Source organism: Bombina bombina, chromosome 2 (assembly GCF_027579735.1).
Source record: "Bombina bombina isolate aBomBom1 chromosome 2, aBomBom1.pri, whole genome shotgun sequence".
In the NCBI taxonomy this organism is placed as follows: Eukaryota; Metazoa; Chordata; class Amphibia; order Anura; family Bombinatoridae; genus Bombina; species Bombina bombina.
In genome coordinates this window covers 262,532,398-262,552,453 of record NC_069500.1, presented here as the reverse complement: position 1 = coordinate 262,552,453, position 20,056 = coordinate 262,532,398, and the positions used below count along the sequence as shown (strand labels likewise).

Below are 20,056 nucleotides of genomic sequence, written 5' to 3'. Positions count from 1 at the left end.
TCTTTCTTATAAATTTCAAGAATTTTTTTTAAATCATAAGCAGAATCAAACGGAGACAGCTGCCTGAAGAAAATAACTTTTCTACCAAAGACTGTTTCAGAGGATGCAAATACATCAAAATGGTAAAATTTAGTAAATGTTTGCAAAGAAGACCAAGTTGCTGCTTTGCAAGTCTGAAACTTCATTCTTAAAAGCCCAAGAAGTGGCAACTGATCTAGTAGAATGAGCTGTAATTCTGAGGCAGAGACTGTCCCGCCTCCAAATAAGCCTCGTGAATCAAAAGTTTTAACAAAGATACCAAAGAAATTGCAGAGGCTTTGTGACCTTTCCTAGGACCAGAAAAAACAACACAGACTAGAAGTATTTCTGAAATCCTTATTAGCTTCGACATAGTATTTCAAAGCTCTTACAACATCCAAAGAATGTAAAGATCTTTCAAGAGTATTCTTAGGATTAGGACACAAAGAAGGAACAACAATTTCCCTACTAATGTTGTTAGAATTCACAACCTTAGGAAGAAATTTAAACAAAGTCTGCAAAACGGCTTTATCCTGATGGAAAATCAGAAAAGGAGACTCACAAGAGAGGGCAGATAATTCAGAAACTCTTCTAGCTGAAGAGATAGCCAAAAGGAACAACACTTTCCAAGAAAGTAGTTTAATATCCAAATAATGCATAGGCTCAAAAGGAGGAGCCTGCAAAGCCTTTAAAACCAAATTAAGACTCCAAGGAGGAGAGATTGATTTAATAACAGGCTTGATACGAACCAAAGCCTGAACAAAACAGTGAATGTCAGGAAGATTAGCAATATTTCTATGAAACAAAACAGAAAGAGCAGAGATTTGTCCCTTCAAAGTACTTGCAGACAAACTTTTATCCAAACCATCCTGAAGAAACTGTAAAATTCTAGGAATTCTAAAAGAATGCCAAGAGAATTTATGAGAAGAGCACCATGAAATATAGGTTTTCCAAACCCGATAATAAATCTTCCTTGAAACAGATTTACGAGCCTGTAGCAAAGTATTAATCACAGAGTCAGAGAAACCTCTATGACTAAGCACTAAGCGTTCAATTTCCATACCTTCAAATTTAGCAATTTAAGATCCTGATGGAAAAACGGCCCTTGAGACAGAAGGTCTGGTCTTAAAGGAAGTGGCCAAGGTTGGCAACTTGACATCTGGACAATATCCACAAACCAAATGCTGGTGCTATCAGAAACACATGTGATTGTTCCATTATGATCTTGGACATCACCCGTGGAAGAAGAGCTAGAGGTGGAGGTGGAAAAATGTAAGCAGGTTGGTAAAACCAAGGAACTGCTAACGCATCCAACATCTCCGGCCTAAAGATCCCTGGACCTGGAAAGGTACCTGGGAAGCTTCTTGTTTAGATGGGAAGCTATCAGATCTATTTCGGGAAGACCACACATCTGTACAATCTGACAAAATACATCTGGATGGAGAGACCACTTTCCTGGATGTAAAGTCTGATGGCTTCGATAATTCGCTTCCCAATTGTCTACACCTGGGATATGTATTGCAGAAATTAGACAGGAGTTGGATTCCACCCAAGAAAGTATCCAAGATACTTCTTTCATTGCTAAAGGACTGCGAGTCCCACCCTGATGATTGACATATGCCACAATTGTGATATTGTCTGTCTGAAAACAAATGAAAGATTCTCTCTTTAATAGAGGCCAAGCCTGAAGAGCCCTGAAAATAGCATGGAGTTCTAAAATACTGATTGGTAACCTCGCCTCTTGAGGATTCCAAACCCCTTGTGCTGCCAGAGACCTCCAGACAGCTCCCCAACCTGTGAGACTTGCATCTGTTGAAATAACAGTCCAGATAGGACGAACAAAAGAGGCCCCTTGAATAATCCAAAGATGATCTAACCACCAAATCAGAAAGAGTTGAGTGTTCGGATTTAAGAATATCAATTGAGATATCTGAGTATAATCCCTGCACCTTTGATTCAGCATGCAAAGCTGCAGAGGTCTCATATGAAAACTAGCAAAGGGGATTGCATCCAATGCTGCAGTCATGAGACCTAAAACTTCCATGCACATAGCCACTGAAGGGTATGACCGAGACTGAAGGTTTAGACAGGTTGAAACCAACTTCAAACGTTTCTAGTCTGTTAAGGACAAAGTCATGGATACTGAATCTATCTGGAAACCTAAAAAGGTAAGCCTTGTCTGAGGAATCAAGAAACTCTTTGGTAAATTGATCCTCCAACCATGTCTTTGAACAAGAGACACTAGTTAATTAGTGTGAGATTCTGCTAAATGAAAAGGATTGGGCCAGTACCAAGATATCATCCAAATAAGCAATACCCTGCTCTCTGATTACAGATAGAAGGGCACCGAGAACCTTCAAAAAGATTCTTGGAGCTGTTGCTAGGCCAAATGGAAGAGCGACAAATTGGTAATGCTTGTCTAGAAAAGAGAATCTCAGAAACCAATAGTGGTCTGGATGAATCGGAATGTGAAGATATGCATCCTGTAAGTCTATGGTGGACATGTAATGAACCTTGCTGAACAAAAGGCAGAATAGTCCTTATAGTCACCATCATGAAAGTTGGGACCCTTACAGAGTGATTCAAAAACTTCAGATCCAGAACTGGTCTGAATTAATTTTCCATCTTTGGAACAATTAATAGATTTAAATTAAAAATCCAGACTCTGTTCCAGAAGTGGAACTGGTACAATTATACCTGAAAGCTCCAGACCTGAGCTTTCACAGGATTTGTTGGAATGTGAAAGAAAAAATCTTCTCACAGGAGGTCTTATTCTGAAACCTATTCGATACCCCCGAGAGACAATATTCTGAATCCAATGATTCTGAACGGAACCTGCCCAAACGTCTTGAAATAATTTCAATCTGCCCCCCCCACCAGTAGAAATGGATTGAGGGCTGCACCTTCATGCAGTCTTGGGGGCTGGCTTTGGTTTCTTATAAGGCTTGGATTTATTCCAACTCAAAGATGGCTTCCAATTGGAGCCAGAGTCCTTAGGGGAAGGAGTGATTTTCTGTTCTCTATTCTGACGAAAGGAACAAAGACGATTAGAAGCTTTAGATTTACCCTTAGATTTTTTATCTTGAAGAAAAAAAAATCCCTTCCCCCCAGTAATAGTGGAAATAATAAAATCCAACTGAGAACCAAATAAATTATTACCCTGGAATGATAGATAACCTAGATTTAGATACCATGTCAACATTCCATGATTTGAGCCATAAAGCTCTTCTAGCTAAAATAGCCAAAGACATAGATTTAACATCAATCTTGATGATATAAAAATAGCATCACAGAGAATACAGGCGCTATATAACAAGCCGCGGGCCACAATTAAGGTTAATGATACAATATCGCAGTCTTTCCCAATCTCTAACGGAACCAGGCAGGGATGCCCCCTATCTCCCCTCTTATTTGCTCTTACAGTAGAAATCTTAGCCATCCAAATTAGAAATAATCCAAATATTTTGGGCATTCAATTTGGCAGTATTCGACAAAAGTGTCTACTTTTCACGGACGATATAATCTTTACGTTACAAACACCACTAACTTCTCTGCCAGCCCTGATACAAGTCTTGGGAACCTATAAACAATTTTCCAACTACTCTATAAATATGGATAACTCAAGCATCATCCCCACTCACTTAAGCCAAACAGAAATGGACTATATCCGACATGAAACTCCCTTTCCCATTACAAATTCTCTCAGGTATCTAGGACTAAACATCCCAAAAGACCCCCAAAACTTATTTCATGATAACTACATATCACTTCAAACGAACGTATTCTCTCTTTTACATACTTGGCACAAGCAAGGTCACCTCTCCTGGATAGGCCGTATAAATACAATAAAAATGATGATAATTCCTAAATAATTATATATATTCCAAGCTCTACCTATAACACTACCAAGGAATTATCTCCACGCCCAACAAAGGATGCTGGAATCTTTTATCTGGGCTTATAAAAAAAACAAAAATATCACGAAACACCACATACTTAAGAAAGGAGGAAGGTGGTCTGAACGTTCCAAACTTAGCACAATATCATAAAGCGACACACCTAACATGCATAATTTCTTGGAATCATAGCTCCCCCTCTAAAATATGGATCCAAATAGAAGCAAATCTACTTAAACTAGGAGGAATGCGAGACCTATGCTGGCTCCCTAAAAAACACAGACCCAGTTTGAATACAGCTAATGATTGTATTAAATCCACCCTGGCGATATGGGATTCTCTTATTCAGCACCCGAACACTCTTTCTACCCTGGTCTCTCCCATGACTCCAATAATGAACAATACACTCTTTTTCCCCCAACACCAATTTAAATACGAATCTGAAGACGCTACCCTTAAAAATATGCCAATTTTTTTACTTACGGAATCATCATGATTGTCTTCGTACACTTTCGTACATTCGAAAGACTGTGCACTACAAAAGATATTCAGAAATCTCTTCTCTCTCTCACACATAAACTTCTAAGAACCTCACAAACACCCACGCTACCCTCCTACACATCTAAATGGGAGGCTGAGCTTCAAGTCCAGCTCCCACAAGATTTCAATGCTTTCAAAATGTTCACTCCTTCTCAACCTCACTCTTATTGACCGAACTTAATTACAAAATCATTTCACGCTGGTACCTCACACCCCAAAAATGAAATTAAATCTACCCAGGAGCAAATTCTAGCTGCTGGAGATGCTGTGGTGAAGTGGGCACACATTCCCATATATGGTGGTCGTGTAACAAATTATCCACTTTCTGGATTCAAATTGAACGCTGCATTAATCTTACACTAGGCACACAACTATCTCTCTCGGCTACTATGATTTTACTAAACCAAGTCCCTAAATTGCAATGTGTCTACCGTAGGAAACTCCTCCAACTGATGCTCATATGTGCAAAACGTATTATCACTAGGTTATGGAAACAAGCCCTCCCCCCTACCTTTGACCAATGGGTGACTGAAGTGACGTATGTATTATCACTAGAAAAGAGACATTATTGCTACATGGGAAAGAAAGATTTTATACTAGATATCATATTTTTATGGGAGAAAAGAACATCTTAAACTTGTACTGACAGCACTTTACTAAAATACAAACCCTAGATATTACAGATCTCCAAAACGTACTTCTATCTCCAAGAAGATTAAATACAAAGGAATAATATTATACCTCCTTTCCTCTCTGCCCTCTATCCTCTCTCAAAACCCTACAACCTTTCACACATTTCTTTTCCATCTTTCTTCCCTTCATACCCCTCTCCCCCTAAGTTCTTCCACAGAAATGACTAACATAATATAACAATACTATTTGTAAATGGTAAAATTTTATTGAATTTTGTATTTCATATGCTTGTAAATGTTAACTGAAATTTTTTTTTTCAATAAAAATACATTTAAACAAACAAAAAAAAAATAGCATCACAGATACAATGAATAGCATGTTGAAAAAAACTTCCTAAAACATGATTCCCATACTGAAACGGCTAGACTGCAAAGGGAAATATACATAGACTTGACTCATGGCAAATATAAGTAAATACATATATTTAGAACTTTATATCAATACATAAAGCGCCAACCATAGCTGAGAGTGTCTTAAATAATGATACATACTTACCAAAAGACACCCATCCACATATAGCAGATAGCCAAAACCAGTACTGAAAACTATCAGCAGAGGTAATGGTATAAGAGTATATCATCGATCTGAAAAGGGATGTAGGAGATGAATCCCTACGACCGATAATAGAGAACCCTTGAAAAGATTTCCCGTGAGAGAAACCATAAAAATCAATAGGCAATACTCTCTTCACATCCCTCTGACAAACACTGTACTCAGAGGAATTAGGGTTCAGAATGCTTACAAGCGCTTAACATAGAAGAAATCATAAAAACCAAGCACAAACTTACTTTACCACCTCCATAGGAGGCAAAGTTTGTAAAACTGAGTTGTGGGTGTGGTGGGAGGTGTATTTATAGGCAATTTGAGGTTTGGGAACTTTGCCCCTCCTGGTAGGATTGTATATCCCATACGTCACTAGCTCATGGACTCTTGCCAATTACATGAAATAAATGATGTTTTCTTTCATACAGGTGATGAGAGTCCACTATCCATTACTTTAGGAAACTAATACCCAAGCTGTGAAGTCCACATCTTTTTTCCCTGAAAAACTAAATCCTTAACCCCACAAGAACCGAAAATGGGCATTTTTTAATGCACCTAAAATGTAATCAAAAGGTATATATAAATCAAGCTGAGGCAACTGCCTGAAGGACTTTGAAACAGAGCAAATGGAATAGCATCTGATGCTGTTATCAGACTTAATATCTCCATACAAAGACTAACAGAAGGGTTCAAATATTGGGGTCTAAAGAAAATAAGACAACCCAGAGGTTGTAATATAGAAAAAGGTGTATTGCTTGCAGAAGCAGGTCTAAGTGCAGAATTGGACCTGAACCCATTTTGTTGATTGTTTGTATATGAAAATTCTAATGTACTAGATAAATTTGTTATATGTATTTATTGGAATTCCAGTAATGGCAATAATTGGGTAATTGCTTCCTCTATGATATATTCATTCATATCCGCTATGATGTATTAATATTTTAAAAGTTATGAGAAATATTTCTGTTTGTGCGTTTTGATAGATTATGAGAGATAAACGTTACCCAGATATAACGTGTAACCTTGATAAAGGCATCCAATGCCGAAGCGCGTAGGAAGTGACTGATGTTTTATTACCAATATTTATACTTGAGCAAATATTACTGCTTTAAGTCAAGCAAAATTCATAACTTTGCTATAAAGTGAAAGTTTCCAAAATATATAAACGGACCAATGCTGGTTTCACGAATGGCTGGAAAAAGTTACGTGATCAACTGACACAAAAAAACATAATTTATGCTTACCAGATAACCTTCCTGGCAGGGAGAGTCCACAACTTCATTCCTTACTGTTGGAAAATAGAACACCTGGCCACCAGGAGGAGGGAAAGACACCCCAGCCAAAGGCTTAAATATCCCCCTCACTTCCCCTATCCCTATTCTGCCAAGGGAACAAGGAAAAGTGTTGTGGACTCTCCCTGCCAGGAAGGAAAGGAATTTATCTGGTAAGCATAAACTATGCTTCCCTTCCATAAGGCAGGGAGAGTCCACAACGTCATTCCTTACTGTTGGGAAAACTATACCCAAGCTCCAGAAGACACTGAATGAATAACGGGAGGAAACAGAAAAAAGAGACGGACCCTATTCTGAGGGCACCACAGCTTGCAAAACTTTTCTCCCGAAAGCTGATAGGGAAGTCGTAGTAGCCTTCTTTCGTGCCCCTTATGCATCCCTGTATTGATGTCAAAGAGGAAGAGTGTCTAGTTCCTTAGTAGTCTGGAGATAAAACTTCACGCCACGAACCACATCTAGATTGTGAAGCAAGCTGAAGAAGGATTAGGACACAAGGAAGAACAACAATTCCTTGATTAATGATGCGATTCAACACTACCTTAGGGAGGAACCCTAGTTTAGTGTGTAAAACCGCTTTATCAGCATGAAAAACCAGATAAGGGGGTCACATTGCAAAGAAGAAATCTCAGAAACTCTGTGCGCAGAGGCAATAGCCAACAACAAAAGAACATTCCAAGATAGCAATTTAATGTCAACAGTATGCATAGGCTCAAACGGAGCCTGCTACAAAACACTAAGAAAAAGATTGAGGCTCCAAGGCGGAGCCCAAGATCTAAACACAGCTCTGATCCTATCCAAAGCTTTAACAAAAGGACTACACATCCAGAAGCTCAGCCAACCCTCTGTGCAGTAACACCGATAGGGCAAATACTAGTCCCTTCAAGGAACTAGCAGATAAACCCTTCTCCAGTCCATCCTGGAGAAAAGCTAAAATTCTGACAACCTTAACACACTCTTCACACCAGTACAAGTAAGTCCTCCACACTTTATGGTAGATACGACGAGTAACTGGCTTACAAGCTTGAACCAGTGTCGATAACACTCTCAGAAAACCCTCTTTTGGCTAAGCGTTCAATTCTCACGGATATGGAGTCCTTGGAGAAGTAGCTAGGCCAAACGGAAGAACTATGAACTGGAAGTGCTGATCCAGAAAAGCAAACCTCAGGAACTGAAAATGTTCCCTGTGTATCGGGACGTGAAGGTACGCACCCTTCAGGTCTATTGTGGTCATAAACTGTTCTTCCTGAACTAGAGGAAGGATTGACCGTATTGTCTCCATCTTGAAAGAGGGAACACTCAAACTTGTTTAGGCACATTAGGTCTAGAATTGGATGAAAAGTTCCCTCCTTCATTGGAACCGCAAAAAGGTCTGAATAAAACCCCAAACCTCTTTCAGCTGTAGGTACCTGGACAATTACTCCCAGAGAGGAGAGATCCCGTACGCAACCTAAGAAGGCAGCCCTCTTTTCTAGGCTTGTAGACAGACTGGAGAGTAGGAATCTGCCCCTGGGTGGATGAGACTTCAATCCTATTTGGTATCCTTGAGATACAACCTCCAGGACCCAAGGGTCCTGTACATCCTGGAACCAAGCGTCTGAAAAAAAGAGACAGTTTGCCCCTTACTTGATCCGATCCCGGTTCGGGGGAAGGCCCCTTCATGCCGATTTGTTCTTGGCGGGCTTCTTAGTATGTTTGGACTTATTCCAGGAGTGAGCCGATGTCCAAGTACTCTTGGGCTGCTCAGACTTGGAAGAGAACTGATGTTGTTGTGACTTGTCAGCACAAAAGGAACAAAAATTAGATAGTTGCCATCTCTTAGACCAATTCTTCTTATCCTGCGGTAGGAAGGCACCTTTCCCTCCGGTAACCGTAGAAATAATGGAGTCCAGCCCTGGACCAAATAAAATCTTTCCCTTGAAGGGAAGAGAAAGAAGTCTGGATTTAGAAGTCATATCCGCAGACCAAGACTTCAACCAGAGAGCCTGGCGGGCTAGAACTGCAAAGCCAGCAGCCTTTGTATTTATGCGAATAATCTGAATTAGGAGTTAGCAATTCTTAGTGCTTTAATTCTCTCCTAACTATCCTCGAGGGGAGTCTCCACCTCAATGAGCTCCGACAGAGTGTCGCACCAGTAGGTAGCTGCTCCAGCAACCGCGGCTACAGCTTCCGCCGGTTGAAATAAAACCCCTGTATGTTGAAATATCTTCCTCAGAAAAGTTTCCATTTTCTTATCCATAGGCTCTCTTAAAGAAGACGTATCCTTCAGAGGGAAAGTATTATGCTTAGCCAGCATAGAGATAGCGCCATCCACCTTAGGGATGGAGCCGCACAATTCTAATTGAGAGCCAGGGACCGGGAATGATTTTTTAAAAGTAGACGAGGGAGAAAAAAGTTCCTACTCTTTCCCATTCGTTACTAATAATGTTCACCATCTTAAAGGGACACTAAACCCAAATTCTTTCTTTAACAATTCAGATACAGCATGAAATTTTAAGCAACTTTCTAATTTACTCCTATTATCAATTTTACTTTGTTCTCTTGCTATCTTTATTTAAAAAGCAGGAATGTGATGCATAGGAGCCGGCCTATTTTTGGTTGAGAAACTGTTTTATGCTTGCTTATTGGTGGGTAAATGTAAGCCTCCAATAAGCAAGGGCTATCCATGGTGCAGAACTTAATATGGGCTGGCTGCTAAGGTTTGCATTCCTGCATTTAAAATAAAGATAGCAAGAGAACGAAGAAAAATTGATAATAGGAGTAAATTAGAAAGTTGATTAAAATTGCATGCTCTATCTGAATCATGAAAGAAAAAAAATTGGAATCAGTGTCCCTTTAACTGGCACAGGAAAGGTCAGAGGAACCTTCCTATCTTCATAAACCCTGTCTAATTTGGGGATCTTAGGCTCCTCAGGGAGTGTAGCCTCTGGTACTTCTAGTGTAGGCAGAGCCTCCTTTAAAAAAAAAAAAGCAGATTTAAATCTAAAGGAGGGTTCTTCCACTGAAGGAGGTTTAGTAACTTAAGTCTGTGACTCCGAAAGATCACCCTCTGAAGCTACAGAGGTTAACTTATCCTCGAATAGCTGGGATATAGTAGCTAAATCCAAAAAATATTTAGATGATTCTAGGTCAGAAGAACTATGTTTAACCTTCCTCTTGCGTTTGTTAGAGCGAGGTAAGGCACTCAAGGACACAGACACCGCTGATTATAACTGCGCGGTAAAGTCTGATGGAAAAAGGCCCCCTCCAGATGGAGGATTAGTTGAGCCGCAGTAAATTGCATGTGGAGCGGGTAATGTAGAAAGGGTAGAAATTTCTCAGGACCCAGATTCCTGAGAAGTAGACGGCTCAGAAATGCTAATAGCGCTATGAGTATTAGCAGGTTTGTCTCTCTTCTTAGACTTTAGAACAATGTTTAGGCAAATGGAACAAATTTGAGCAGGCGGGCAAACCACAGCCTGCTCACAATATAAACAGAAATTATTAATCAGTACAGAAGGAGCGGTATCTTCTAAAGTAGTATCAGAGTCCTCCATAGCTTTGTATATACCCACAGAAGGACAAGCAAAATGAAACGCTTTTATTAAAAAAACGGCACCTTAAAGGGACATAAAAACAAAAAATGTTCTTTCATGAATTAGATAGTGCATACAATTTTAAACAACTTTACAATTTACTTCTATTATCAAATGTTCTTCATTTTCTTGTTATACTTTGTTGAAAAGCAGGAATGTAGGCCCATGAGTGTGTGCGTGTCTGCAGCACTATATGGCAGCAGTTTTGCAACAGTTATACATTAGCAAGAGTACTCAATGGCAGCACTATTTCCTGTTTTGTAGTGCCTCAGGCATGTGCACGCTACCTACCTAGGTATCTCTTCAACAAAGAATAACAAGAGAACAAAGCAAATTTAATAATAGAAATGAATTGGAAACTTTTTTTAAATTGTATTCTCTGTCAGAATAATGAAAGAAAAATGTTGGGTTTTATGTCCCTTTAATGCTCCCAATGGCTGGGGCACTCACCACCTCCTATACCCAGACAGCCAACAGTGAAAACGCTCTCCTCAGGAGTGATGTCTGCAGCAGGATCTTAGGAAATGAAAGAGACCGCACCTGGTCACATGGTACATAAGACAGGATTTCCCCTGCTTTGAAAAAGGGCGCCAAGCTATTATGAGCTGCGCAACACTTCAAGAACGAAAGTGAAACCTGTTTGTTCCAAGTCAAAAAACACACACACTATGAGCCGAAAAAACTCACATTAAGCAGATATAAATCCCCAAACGGTTCAAATAATCTCCCTGAAGGAGATATTAACCCTTGATCCTATTGAGGTATAAAGGAGCCACACTGTGACCCTGTATAGCGTTTTAAATTACATATATAAAAAAACAGTCTTACCCTCCAGGATCCACGCTGTGGAACAGGCACAGCCTCTTGCGGCAGTGCTTCTGACATGGACTTGAGTGTGTAACAGCAAGCAGTTAAACTCGTCAACACTGATTGCTCAGGTGCTGTTAGTGACAGTCTGAACGGGTTCGCAGAAATACGTTCCCTGCATCTCAAGACTCTAAATTTCATCAATACTCTGAGAGGTTGAGATGATTACTTAAAACTCCATTCCTTTCTAGAAGGGAACATACCCATTACAGGACTATCCAAATCTTCTGACACTTCTCTGCCACCTCCTATAGTGACGAAAGGCAAAGAATGGCAGGGGGATAGGGGAAGTGGGAGGGATATTTAAGCCTTTGGCTGGGGTGTCTTTGCCTCCTCCTGGTGGCCAGGTGTTGTATTTCCCAACAGTAAGGAATGAAGTTATAGACTCTCCCTACCTTATGGAAGGAAAAACAATCGAGACTAGAAGGTGCTGGAATGCTAACTGAAGCGGAAGACTTATACACAATCAGTGTAAAAAGGATACTACCCCCTTTTGTAAACTATCAACTTTCATGCCATCGGAAGTCAGGTAAAGTCGGGTTATTTTATGGATGCTTTATTAAAAACTGAAGGAGCAATACATGCCGGATTGGAATAAATTTGGTATTTATATTTTTAAGGATCAATTTTTAATCAATATTCAAACTTTCTGGTGCACTTTATAAACGCTGAATTCAGCTTTATATTTGTGGCCACAAAAACATGATCAACTGATTTTATCAAGCATTTTTTAGCCCAGTCAATAGACCATTTTATTTTTTGTGGGTATTGATATATTATAGTTTATTAATATAATCACGCCTTTATTTATTTAATCACAAAAGTTCATTCTGGGTATTGCAAGTTTTATATCCTTAAAGGGACATGAAACCCCAAATTTTTCTTTCATGATTTAGAAAAAGCATACAATTTTAAACAACTTTCCAATTTACTTATATTATTTAATTTTCTTCCTTCTCGTTTTCCTTTGCTGAAAGGTTAATCTAGGAAAGCTCAGGTGCAACAAAGAACCTAGGTTCTAGCTGCTGATTGGTGGCTACATATATATATATATACTGATTGTCATTGGCTCACCCATGTGTTCAGTTACAAACCAGTAGTGCATTGCTGCTCCGTTAACAAATGATACCAAGGGAATGAAGCAAATTTGATTATAGAAGTAAATTGGAAAGTTAATTAAAAGCTTAAATTATGCTTACCTGATAATTTTATTTTCTTCTGAAGGGAAGAGTCCACGGCTGCATTCATTACTTTGGGAATTCAGAACCTGGCCACCAGGAGGAGGCAAAGACACCCCAGCCAAAGGCTTAAATACCTCCCCCACTTACCTCATCCCCCAGTCATTCAGCCAAGGGAACAAGGAACAGTAGGAGAAATACCAGGGTGAAAAAAGGTGCCAGAAGAACAAAAATGCCGCCTCACATAAAGCACGGACGGGGGGCTGTGGACTCGTCCCGTCAGAAGAAAAGAAAATTATCAGGTAAGCATAATTTAAGTTTTTCTTCTTAAATTGGAAGAGTTAACAGCTGCATTCATTACTTTTAGGAAAACAATACCCAAGCTATAGAGGACACTGAATGCAAACAAAAGCGGGGGGGGGGGGGGGGGTACAGAATGCGGCCCCCTCTAAGGGCCCCACAGCCTGAAAAAAACAACACTTTACAAAAAACTAACACGAGAGGTTAAAAACCTGAAAGGACCCAGTAACTGCCCATCAGTTAAATAATCTACAGCCAAACTAAAGACCACTCAGATCCCTAGATCTATTGAGCACAAGAACCCCCAAGGAGCCAAGACCCCCGGGCTTTCTGAACACACAGAACTAACCCTCGCCCCGAAGTAGGAACCTTCACCTACCCCCAAGGGGGAAAACAGAGGACCCATAAGATGTCTAAAGCAGTGGTCGCCAACCAGTGGTCCGTGGACAACTGGTGGTCCATGAGAAGATGTTGGTGGTCCTTGACACCATCAAGCAGGAATTCATCTCCTCTAATGGTGTTACCCCGTCACACCACAACTCCCTACAGTGCCTGGCTGGACATCAGTAAAAACCGACGGAGGAGTTAAATTACAATCTCCCTACGCACGTTGCATAGTACTGCGCAACTTGCGTAGCTAGATATTATTTTTAACTCCTCTCGACCAGCGCGCTGCTCAGAGGAAGATGCTTCCATTCTAAAGCCAGCAGAGATTGGTATAGTCTTGGCTTGAAATAGTGGAATTAAAGTATATAAAAAAAGAAAAATTTAAAAAAAAATCTCTTATATTTCATTTCTTTTCTTCCCTTTACCTGTCTTTGTAGTAGTTTTCCTAATTCCTTCAGATTGACTTACATCACTGTTAGTCTTCCTCCCATCCATCTTCTTTTTTTTATTAAATATAAATTATTTTTCATTCTAATAATTGTATTCCACCTGAATTCCAGTAATTGCCATCCAGCAGATCAGCCATATCCCACCAGTATTATAGTAATTGCCAGAAATATCAGTCATGGTTAGCTCACATCTATTTTGAGAGTTTTCGGATATAAACTTAATTTATGACTCCGATGTCTGTCCATGATCATAAGTAGTTTTGAATAATTCCTAGCTGGGGAGGTAATTTGGAAGTCTTGTGGTCCTTTTAAACATTATTCTTTTTTCCCCACTTTCTGCCTCTCTGTTTCCAGCTCAATTAGTTAATTCCAAAAAATAATTCTTAAAAATGTGTAAATATACACATATACATAGCTATAGTTATACTAGTATGTGTGTATATATATATATATATATATATATATATATATATATATATACATACACACACATACAGAGAGAAGTGCACTCACAGGAACGAACAACTGGCTCATTACCATTGTTAGCCTGTTCTATGGCGATTTACCACCTGGGTGCAGCTTTTAGCCCAGTAATGCTTTGAACAGAGTAGAACTTTCCTGTAGTATATCAGTCTGATCCCGCCTATTACGGTCACTCCAGCGCCAAAATACCAGGCAATTCCTCTCTGAACAAGGAACACAGCAACCCCAGACGATCGTTTCAGCCTTCATTGGGCCTCGTCACTGAGCAAGGAGTCCACGTCTAGTTGCCCCTTTTTCCCATAGGGAGACTAAATATATACAGAGAGAAGTGCACTCACATGAACAAACAACTGGCTCATTACCATTGTTAGCCTGTTCTATGGCGATTTACCACCTGGGTGCAGCTGATATACTACAGGAAAGTTCTTCTCTGTGAAAAGCATTACCGGGCTAAAAGAAGCTGCACCCAGGTGGTAAATCGCCATAGAACAGACTAACAATAGTATTGAGCCAGTTGTTCGTTCCTGTGAGTGTGCTTCTCTCTGTGTGTATTTAGTCTCCCTATGGGAAAAAGGGGAAACAAGACGTGGACTCCTTGCTCAGTGTGCTTAGAGGAATATGGCTACACCTCACTGACGAGGCCCAATAAAGGCCGAAACGATCGTCTGGGGTTGCTGTGTTCCTTGTTCAGAAAGGAATTGCCTGGTATTTCGGCGCTGGACTGACCGTGATAGGCGGGATCAGACTGATATACTACAGGAAAGTTCTTCTCTGTGAAAAGCATTACTGGGCTAAAAGAAGCTGCACCCAGGTGGTAAATCGCCATAGAACAGGCTAACAATAGTATTGAGCCAGTTGTTCGTTCCTGTGAGTGTGCTTCTCTCTGTGTGTATTTAGTCTCCCTATGGGAAAAAGGGGAAACCAGACGTGGACTCCTTGCTCGGTGTGCTAAGTGGAATATGGCTACACCTCACTGACGAGGCCCAATGAAGGCCGAAACAATCGTCTGGGGTTGCTGTGTTCCTTGTTCAGAAAGGAATTGCCTGGTATTTCAGCGCTGGACTGACCGTGATAGGCGGGATCAGACTGATATAATACAGTAAAGTTCTTCTCTGTGAAAAGCATTACTGGGCTAAAAGAAGCTGCACCCAGGTGGTAAATCGCCATAGAACAGGCTAACAATAGTATTGAGCCAGTTGTTCGTTCCCGTGAGTGTGCTTCTCTCTCTGTGTGTGTATATATATATATATATATATATATATATATACATATATATATATATATATATATACATACACACACACATATATATATATATATATATATATACATACACACACACACACACATACATTATAGAGGTTTGTACCTTTTTTTAAAAAAAAATCATGTTAGTGGGCCACGGGATTCAAAATTGTGAGTTTAGTGGTCCCTGAGGTTGAAAGGTTGGCAACCCCTGGTCTAAAGGACCACCAATGAAGGAAAGAAACCTTGAAACAACTAAGGCGAACCTAAGGTTGCTAAAGACAACCGCCCAGGGAAGAACTCCATAGAAGGGCAAGGACCAGGGACCTCCACTACACCTAAAAAAGTGCGATCATGAAAAAACCCCAGGTTTAACCTCAGATCCCTGACACAACACCATACGACTTATGGTGCCACAAGGAACCAACAAGCTCCCCACTGTACCCTAGCCTAGCAGACACAGTAGCTAAACTAGGCAAACATAGGTATTAAAACCACTTAAACCGAAAAAAAAAAGTCGGAACCTGCAGACAAGGATGACTATCCCCTCAGAGAAAAAGCTATCTCGTGACACATAGCTACCTCTGAACAAGAACTTGCAAACTCCAGCCTCAAGGCAGCAAAGCTGACCCTAAGCCAATATGGGAGACCATCCCACAGAGAATGCCGAAAAACTAGACGACCCTCTCTAGGACCAGTGGAGGAATGAACACTGTGACCCCCCCACCAAGGCAGGAACAAGGTTAAAGAGCTGCCACAGCAGGATGAACTTCAACCCTCAGTCACTAGGCAGGGAGACAACGTTCAGGCCACTTAGACCCGCAGCGACTGGAATCACACAGTCAAGACTCAACAGAGCAGCCCGATCCCCGACCCCCCTTTCCGAGGTAACGGACCCATAACAAAAAATTGGCAACGTCCGAATACACGAAAACAAATTCTCTGAACCATCCTCAGAAGAAAAAAAAGGGGGGCCCCAAAGAAAAACAACTCTGACCCTTATGTAAATGAGCTTGATAGGACAGAAGACTGTGTGCTCTGGGTCCAGAACCCCTACACAGCTCCCTTCCTAAAAAGGACCACTCCCAACCAAGGAAGATAGGACACTGAACTACAGTGTCCCAGTACCAAAACCCAGCCCTATGACCTCTTGCATGCAAAGGAGGGCAGGACCCCTCGAAAAATTATAAGAGAATGAGCTATGAGATCTCATGGACACTGAAACACTGCAAGACCCCCCTGAAGGAGGCTGAACGTAAAGGAACCGCTTCACCAGTCAGAGGTTTGGTGAAGAGAGAAAGAAACGGTAAAAACCATCAATAAGATACCGACAGCTCAGTTAACACCAACCCACGAGCATGCAATAGCTGCCCCTGACAACAACCGTAAGATCTCACTTGAAAGATAGCAAAACTAGCCCGCAGGCAGATACTAAATCGTCCCTGAAGGGACAAGCGGAAGAAGTAGAACCCAAAGGCTTGAAAACGATTTTAAAACAGCTTGCAAGCACACCTTCAAGGTGCAAATAGCTGCAGCTGGTTTCAGCAAGGACCGATCCAGATCCAGATTCCGGATCTCCACAAGAGACATGGCCATAAGCCAAACCCCCCTGAGACAGGTCGATGTTCTAACCCCTTAAGGACCATCCAGTGATCACATACAGAGGAAGGCACCCTACAGGGCACTCCTATATCCCAATGTCCCTGGACATTGGACTCTTAAAGAGATACAGACCAAAGGGGCCAAAGAGCCACATTAACAGGTCTAAGGAAGAGGGAACCAACACCCGAAGGTGCACTGGATCCTGGATCCTCTGCTGTAAACCAAAGAAATAGATCTCTTAGAGAGTCAAAAGGGACCACCCTCTAAAGACCACGGGATTACAAGGGACAAGCTCCAAACCAGTCCGTAGGATGAGAAGATGACAACATCTCCAAAAGACCCTTACAGGATAAGTCTCCCAGAAATTGTGTACCTCACAGGAAAACCCTGTGGGACCCTCACAACTCCTGGCAAACAAGTCAACCAGGGGAGAATGAGGGGAAAAACAAAAGGAGAGAACCCCCAACCCCTGCGCTTCCATAGGAGAGCGTGCAACATATTAAAGGAGGAAGTAACAAAGACATACCCGGACTTTCAAACACGGATGACCCGACCACCCGAGAAGGAGACAAGTACCCCCAGCAATCTATGAGAGGTGTCTGGGACGAGTCACAAAAATTAGACGTCCAAGAGTGAAGACGAATCGCTATCCATCTGGTACCCCTGATGCTTAGAGGTCATCCAAACCTCCAAACCCAATGGGAAAGGGGAAACCTTGGTATCTAAACCAAAGGTCTTACACAATGAGCCTCAGCAGGCTCCGATCCCGGAACTCCCTAAAGAGTAGCACAAGGGGGGTGGGTTCAAACTCCTAATCTTGACTTTGATAATCAGAAATGTTACCACCAAATCACAGTAGAGGCCAACTCAATAGCAGAACGGGAGGTGACAAGAAAAAAAACACAAACACTTATCAAAGTGAACGACTCAGCACCCGACAGGGTAACCAGTACATCGGCACCACGTGGGTGACATGAACCATAAGGAACCACCTCTAGTTCCCGACCAGGACCTGCCTGGCACGAGAACACTCCGAAACTGTCCAAGAAAAATAGAGGACCCTGAAGGGATCGATAAACTATAGACATAACTATACAGTATATAGTACTGCGCAACTTAAAAAGAAAGTGCCACAAAATCGCAAGCATCAGTTCTAGAGAAGAAACATTCCCAGAAAAGGAAACTATAACAAACATGAGCTTCATAAAACAAATTAAACACATCCTACCGGATCAAATAAAATGAAGGCAGCACCCGCGGTTGAATGCCCAAGGAGAATAGGTACGCCAACGGGACCAGCCAATTAGAGATCCCAATCTCCTAATCTCAAAACTGGAACAAATACCTAAAATAAAAAGGAGGAGACGTGAAGGAGATTGGCTTCAACCCCATAGTCTAACCTAATTTACACTCCGGCACAGAAGACTAAGGATCCCTCGGCCCAGTAGGACCAGAATCCACCAGCACCGCCAAAACATTCCTTAGTAGGACACGAAGGCATGCCAGTCTATTTCGGAAGGCAAAATGATCCCCCGCCGGATCGATGGATGACCCTGGCACCAAGGGAGGGGCCCCTGAAGCCTCAGAGGCCATCGTTTCCCCAGAAGGTCAAACAGACTCCGGCGATCTCATGCTCGACAGACCCTGGTTAACAGAACACAGACAGTATCTTAGAAATACTTCTCCTGGGAGTTATAAATGTGCTAGCGGCATAGATATGGCCATGTGGAACCGTGCAGTAACCTATGGAAGAAACAAGCCGCCATCCGGAGGAGTAACGGCCCTAGGGACACCTGCTTGCATAGCAAAAGAAAGTTCTGGGGCATGCGCCTCACTGGACATGGAATCCTCAGGGGCGGATGGCTCAAGGCACTCTACGCTCCCTGAATTGGGGGAAGAGAGTACTCTAGCACGGCAATCGGAACATAACTACTGGGCATGGATAAACCGTGCCATTTCATACTCCTCACAAGGCGTATACTCCGAATCGGAGATGTCCGGAAAACGAGAATCCTCCATAACTTGGAGATTGCAAATATGGACAAAAGCTAAACGGCACCTTACACCCCCAATGGCTGCGGCACTCACCACCTCCAGACAACCAATGAACAGACACTCTCCATCGTCAATCCATCAGAGTACGGAAATGGAAGTACTTAAAACTCCAGTCCCATTTTGAAGAGTACTACCCTTCATAAGAGACTAACTTCAATCTTCTGACACTTCTCTGCCAACCTCCTGTGACGAAAGGCAAAGAATGACTGGGGGATAAGGGAAGTGGGGGAGGTATTTAAGCCTTTGGCTGGGGTGTTTTTGCCTCCTCCTGGTGGCCAGGTTCTGAAATCCCAAAAGTAATGAATGCAGCTGTGGACTCTTCCCGTTTAAGAAGAAAACTATGTCCAACCTAAATCATGAAAGATAAATTTTGGGTTTAATGTCCCTTTAAGCTTGCTCTCGAGTGCCACTCTTTTATAAGGTACTGTATATTGCCTCTTTAGGCAGAATGACAGTGTATTCTGAGTGAGTTTTTTTAAGGTTTGTGTTAAATTTAGAGGAGATATTGTTTTTATTTTGTATATAAAAAAACAACAACATGTTTGCTGAAAAGCCTTCCTATAAAAAGACTAACTTATTTATAGACTCTAGTAAAAGAAGTACTATACTATTATATATATACTATTATACTACTACTATACTATTGTTTGTTTTTGTTTCTTTTTTTTTTGTGTTTTAATTTTTTTAATGATTTTTCCCTTGCAAAATTAGCATTTTGTGCCTAAAATTAAACTTGCTTGGTTGATAAGCTGCCCACCCGATATCTAAACCTGGAGTTCTGTAATTTAGAGCTCAACATTTCAGATACTAAACCCTTACAGACTGAAGACCCAGCCATTACATCCACATCTTGAATACCTCTAGCTACTGACAATACAAACATCACTCCCTAGAGGTTGTAAATGATTAAACCATGCAGTTTAAACCTTATGCAAA

At 41.2% G+C, this 20,056-nt stretch overlaps 1 protein-coding gene across 2 annotated transcripts in view; it reads right to left on the bottom strand.

Annotated features, from left to right (window-relative positions):
• FER (FER tyrosine kinase) overlaps positions 1-20,056 on the bottom strand; it is a 728,481-nt gene that overhangs the window by 206,876 nt on the left and 501,549 nt on the right. The gene's annotated exons all lie outside the window — the stretch shown is intronic.